This window comes from Aotus nancymaae, unplaced genomic scaffold, assembly GCF_030222135.1.
Source record: "Aotus nancymaae isolate 86718 unplaced genomic scaffold, 86718_ANA_hifiasm-v0.15.2.pri h1tg000040l, whole genome shotgun sequence".
Lineage (NCBI taxonomy): Eukaryota > Metazoa > Chordata > Mammalia > Primates > Aotidae > Aotus > Aotus nancymaae.
The window spans coordinates 125276074-125282519 of record NW_026988454.1 but is presented as its reverse complement, the minus strand read 5'-3'; the positions used below and the strand labels follow the sequence as shown (position 1 = coordinate 125282519).

At 38.1% G+C, this 6446-nt stretch overlaps 1 protein-coding gene across 3 annotated transcripts in view; it reads left to right on the top strand.

The window, feature by feature from the left end:
- CUNH6orf89 (chromosome unknown C6orf89 homolog) overlaps window positions 1–6446 on the top strand; it is a 51238-nt gene that overhangs the window by 898 nt on the left and 43894 nt on the right. For all 3 annotated transcript variants that reach the window (XM_012464306.3, XM_012464305.3, XM_064361092.1), the window contains exon 2: window positions 2889–3013. The gene's annotated coding sequence lies outside the window, so the exon portion shown is untranslated. The remainder of the gene's footprint in view (window positions 1–2888; window positions 3014–6446) is intronic.

Genomic DNA, 6446 nt, shown 5'->3' with positions numbered 1-6446 from the left:
TTACTTTGAGGAAGCTGAGCCTTACAGATTAAGTGACTTGCTTAAAGTACCACAGCTGGTGAACTTGCGGTCTTAAGGACAGGGCAACTGTCCCTAATTGTCAACAAGGAATAATGATGTACGAGGTTGTAAAGAGAAACTAGACAGCTCCTTGAGAGAGGAGCTGGGCCTCCTTCATCTTTGTGCTGAGCTGGTGCTCAGCTTTTGTTGAATGAATAATGAACGGAACACTACATTTTAAACTGACAAATGCTAACGTAAAGTATACTTTTTATACCTCCTGCAGTCTCAAGTTCATGTCCACCTTGTGGCCCTTGAGCTAGATGGAAAAGTCTTAATCCTTGGTCTGTTTAGTCTTTTGTTATTTGAGTTGCCTTTCTCTGGACTTTGTGCAGTTCCTTACTGTATATTTTGGGAGGCATGTGCCACTCCCCAACTCCAATGTCTGAATATTGAAAAGCCACCCCCAAGGTCACTTTCTTCCTAAATCTTTTACTGCAGCTCCTGTCAGTCACTTGGCACTGAGGAGACAGAAATGAATCTCACACACACAGTGCCCTGCCCTAAAGAAACTCACATTCTAGGACAGATGGACAACTAAATACGTAGCTATAGGATCGTAGAATGAGGACTGTAATAAGAAGCACACAATAGGTTGGGCACAGTGGCTCACGCCTGTAATCCCAGCACTTTGGGAGTCTGAGGCAGGCGGATTACCTGAAGTCAGGAGTTCAAGACCATCCTGACCAACATGGTGAAACCCCATCTCTATTAAAAATACAAAATTAACTGGACATGGTGGTGCATGCCTGTCATCCCAGCTACTTGGGAGGCTGAGGCAGGAGAATTGCTTGAACCTGGGAGGCGGAGGTTGCAGTGAGCAGAGATCGCCATTGCACACTCCACCCTGGACAAGAGCTAAACTCTGTCTCAAAAGAAAAAAAAAAAAAAGAGAAGAAGCACGCAGTATTCCCTGAACTCTGAGCTCTGGTTACTCCAGAGTAGGTTTGGATAGTCAGAAATTTTCCCTGGAGTGATAGCCTGGGGAGATCCAGAAAATGAATTGGAGTTAGCCAGAAGCCATGAGGGGTCAAATCAAATAAAGAAACAAAATGTCTCCAACTCCTCAGAAGCCCCCCTACCAATCATTATCCGTTCTGTCCTCCCCAAGGATAAACCACTTTCTGCATTCTAATATCATAGACCGGTTTTCCCTGCTTTTGAATTTTATGTAAATGAAGTTATAAAGTATGTATTTTTTTGTGCCTGGCTTCCTTTCCTTAACAATATGTTTGTGAGATGTATTCATGTTGTATGTAGTGGGCATTTTTCATTTTTCCTTGCTGTGTAGTATTCTGTTGCACAAACGTACCACAATGTATAATGGTGCTGCTATGAATATTTGTATATGTAGTATATGTATCTTAGTGCACTTGTGCATGAATTTTTGCGAGTATGTACCTAGTAGCAGAATTGCTGTGTCATAGGTAACATGTACAATTTAGTAGTTAACACCAGACTGTTTTTCCAAAGTGGCTGTAGCAATTTACATGTGCACCAGCAGCCTGTGAGAATTGCTGTTGCTCTGCTTCCAAGCTAACTCTTAGTATTGCCAGTCTTTCTCATTTAAGGAATTCTGAAGCCTTTATAACAATATCTCAGTAGTAATTTCATTAACAGCTAATGATTAATGAAGTTGAATGCTTTTTGCATATGTGTGTCATTTAGATATCCTCTTTTTGATATATTTTTGTGTTCAAATCTTCTACCTATTTTTTCTATTTGACTATGTTTTCTTATTTGTAAAATTCCTTATATATCCTGGACAGAATAATACTGGACAGGTTCTAATTTTAATGTAGTCCAACATATGCATTTTCTGTCTTACAGAACATCTCAATGTTGGGCAGACACTATTGGACATCTCAATATTGCAGCTCTATTAATTGTTTTGTTTTTAATCATATAAATCTGCAGTGCACCTGGAATTTATTTTGGTGTGTTGCATGAGGTAGGACTCAAGTTTCATTTTTTCTATATGGATAAACAGTTGACCCAGCACCATTGATTGAAAGCATTACCCTTTCCTCACTCCTCTGTTGCACCTCTTCATCATAAATCAAGTGTCCATATACTTGTTTTCTGGTTTTGGTCTCTCTATTCTGTTTCCTTGGTTTCATACATTTACATCACTGTCACACTACCTCTGTAGCTATAGCATTAGTCTGAACCCAGTAGTATTTTGTTTGCAGATTTCTTGTAGAAAGCAGTTAAGGGCTTTGGCACTATACACAGGGCAGGATAAGGAGTCTGGGTTCAAATGCTGACCCCACCACTCCTTATCTGTATAATCTTTAGCAAGTTAACCTCTTCATAATCTTCAGTCTGGTTTGTATGAGGATGTTATGGGGCTATTTATGTCATAAGGTTGATGAAGCAGTTCCATGAAACAAAAGTGCTTAGTAAATTCTGTCACAATGTTAAAGCAAACTAAATATGGCCTGAGAAGTGTTCCGTACTTCTGTATTTGAGTCCTTGTGGATGAACTGTAACCTAGCTTAATAGAAAAATTTGAAAATCTAACTTAATAGTATATACCTGTAGCAATAGCTGAATGTTGGCCAATCCCAGCAGCCATACTTCAACAACTCATAGACTGCTGAATGTTCAAACTGGGTTCAAATAAGGTAAACACTGAGATGTAAACAATCTCGCTGATTGTGTACATCACTTTACTTTTTTTTGTCTATAAATGTTTTCTGACCACAAGTCACCCCTGGAGTCTCTGTGAATCTGCTGCAGTTCTGGGGGCTGCCAAACCCACGAATTGTTCATTGCTCAATTAAACTCGTTTAAGCTTAATTTGGCCAAAATTTTTCATTTATCAGATGGTGTCAGGATCGGGATCTGAAGTGGAGCTTCTAGCAACCCCCAGGAGCGCTGAGTGAACACACAAGGTACCTGCAGGACCCACTCATGTCCATTAATCTCTCAGAGAAGCTGGGGAGCATGGGTGAGTGTCCTCTTGGATTTCGGAGCTCCATAGATTTGTGTTTTGAGCTCTCTGAGTTTCTTTAAGCAAATTTCTGATCCAAACTGGGTTTGGAGTCGTGACAGAAACTTGATGGGTCCAGGAAAGGATTTGATCTGGGAACTAGCTGGTTTAGATCCAGTTAGAGGCTTCTTACATTTGACTGGGTCAGAAGGGAACTGGTGGTAAGCAGTAATATTGCAGGGGTTATAAAATTTGGCTTTTGAAATTTCACAGGGATATTTGTGTTCTACTTTTTTGTTTCACTTTTCTTGTGTGCTTAGGTAGGAGAGAAATCATTGGCTAAGTTAATGAAGAGAACCTGAGAGTAAAGCCAATATTTTAGGTAAAAATGGAATCCTTAATGTATGGAAAACTGAGTTCCTTCTGGCTTATACATTAGGCCTGGGAGGCAGTGAAGTCTTACAGAAATGGCAAAATCTTACTAAAGATAACTTACGGTGGAATGTTCCAAATGAACAACAGTGCATTGAAGTACAGGGTGTCAACTGTTATTCTCTTTGGAATAATCTGACTTGCAGCCTTGCTGATGACTAGGCATATACAGGACTGTGGGACATGGGGAGCTTTTTCCTCCCCCAAAAGGGGACACTTGAGAGCCGATGGGACTGCTGAAAAAATCCCATTCATGACAGCAGCTTCAGGCACCTGAACTTTTCAGTGTGGCTGCAATGGGTGGGTCTTTCTCTGGCTTCCCTGAGCACTTCACCTTCCTCGCCCTGTCACAGGCAATGCTTTTCTCTCTCTCCTTTCCCTTTTTTGTCTTTTCTGTTACTTAGGGCAACCGTCTTGCCCAGAAATCACATGTTGAAACTCCTAATCAGGGGTTGGATTAAAGATGATGGGGCCCATCTGAGGACACATTTAAGCCTTGCCAATTTGATATTGGGTGCTAAACAGAGTGGCTAATGTCTATGTTCTATCTCACATATTTTGCTCTGGCCAGGACAAAAAAAAAATTCCTTTATGATGCAGCTTTGCCCCCAGTGCGATGGTGCGGCAAGGTGGGTCACTGGAGCCGCTCAGGAAAAGGGAACCCGGAAGCCTGGCATGCTGACAAAAGGATAAGAATTTCTTACCAGTCAGATTTTTGGCTTCTCTCTCTCTGTGCAAATAGTTGAATGAATGGTAAAAATCACTGTTTATTTATCTCTTCTGTAAAGTTTTGATTAATACAAAAGGAAATTCTGAGGCTAGTCTTAAACTGATGTATTTGTGCTATGAATTCGTTTTTCTGAGTTGAGGGGTATCTTAGGATAAAACATGGGCTTAGGACCCCATAAGGTTGCTGCTCAAGATGGCCTAACAAGCTGGTCAATAACAAACTTTCCTGCAGGTCCCTGAAACAAACAAAAAAACTGAATGGGGTCTCCATCTTGTTTTATGTCCTTGGGAGCTTGACCTTGTAATCATGTGGCAGTACTTTCTCTTGGTCTCCGCCTTCCAGTGAACAGGAATTTTAGGGTTTATGTCATAGTTAGCTCTAAAAATTATCTATCTTGAGTAGTTAAAAGCCTCTGCAAGCTCAAAGTTAACTATTCTAGACTCCTTCTGGGAAGGGCAGTAGAGACTGCCCTGTGCTGTGGTTCACTGACCTTTCACATTGGCAGTCCCAGTTCCATTCCCTGATTAGGAAGTAAGTCTTTTCTGGTTTAATGTTGCAAAACCTTATGTAGTCTCTTCTCCTCCACAGACTATCTTAAAGTTTCCTTCCTTGAGCACTTGGGAGGTTACTTTTGATAAAGTTCAAAAGCCAGAAACACCAGCCATTTGGCTCAGGCAAAATCAGTAATAAGAAATTTTAAAAGGACTTTAAGAGTGCTATGGTTAAAAGTCAGTTTAATTAAAGGTGGATATTCACACTCTAACAGCCTGGAATCCAGGGTAAAAAGAGGAGGCACCAGAAACCCTTTTCCTGGCCCTGTTCATCCAAGGACTCCATCATAAAGCCAGTAACCAATTAAGAAACTTAAAAACCGGCAAATGAAAACTCTTACAACTACTATAGTAATCTTCTTCTGTTTGTCTGTGTAATTATATAAGTGTTGTGTGTAATGTTTATATAAAAGAGCTCTAATTAATTGGCTTAAACAAAAATAAGCGCCTAAATCAAATATTTTGAAAGCAAAATGAAAACTGTAATACCTTTTAGTTCATGTAACTTTAGTAATCTTTGGGAAATAAAAACAGCTTTAAAGATTATTGATAAAATAAAGACATTTTGTCTAAATTATATAGGTCAGATATTAGGTTTGCTATATGCTTTAAGGTCATAAACTGCATTGACTTTTGAAAATTGTTCAATTAATTTTGGAGACATTACATTCTAAATAAGGCCTGGGGATATATGGAATTAGTCATGTCCCCTAGCTATGCAAAGGTTATAAAGAAAATAGATTTTATATCAGAAAGGATGTTGTATGGTAAATTCTTGTCCAAAAGTAAAATGACTGGTTGTTTAAAAAGAAGGATGTTTAGGGAAAGTTAGAAAGTCTAAACATGTCATATATAGTCTGTGTAAGTCGTGAAATAATTTATGAAAAAGAATTTATGCCAGAAATGTTGTACAATTTAAAGATGATTAGGCCTCCTAAATGCTTCATAAAATGCCACTATGACTCTTAAATGTACAGCCTGCCTGCTAATTTACAGCTAGGTAAGGCCTGGGATACCTAGAGTTAGATGTTAGAAAGAGTCAAACCTTATCTGCATTTCTGTCTGGGTCCTGGGCTCCACACATAGTACATAATTAAAATCCCTTACTTACAAAGGTTTTCACCAGAAGTAAAAAGTTGCTAAGAGTTAACTTTGTAATATGTAATCGAGACTACTGAAAAAATAAGTTTACAGGCAAGGTGTGTAAGGAAAATGAAATGTGTTTTTTTGTAAGAGATTATAAGAAAATACAGGAATGTGAATTTTTGCCTAGGTTAGAAGGTTAAAGGATTGTTTGAAATTAAATAAAAGTAAAGGTTTGGAACAAGTTGTGGAAGGTTTATAAAAATTAGTTATAAGAGATTCTATGTGTGAACATATTGGCTAAAGTTAAAATGGCATTATTCACTTTTTTCTTATAAATTAGACGTTGGAATAAAAGCACAACAGAGTTTTCTTAGAAGATTGCTCTGCTCTGAGAAAAATAATAGTGAAGAGTTATAAAAGGTTTATAAAAATCTTACTTTATGGTCAAACTAATTAAAACTTAATAGGTTTATAAAATGTTATTAAAAACTAGCTTTAACATTAAAAATACACTAATGGAAACATAAAATTTGGTTTTCTCTTTTAAAAAGGATTTTTATTTAATATTGAAAGATAACAAAAGGTTTTTATTTACCTTTTAAGTAAACTACAAAAAAAAAAAATGGTGGGGGAGGAAAAAAGGAGACAGTTG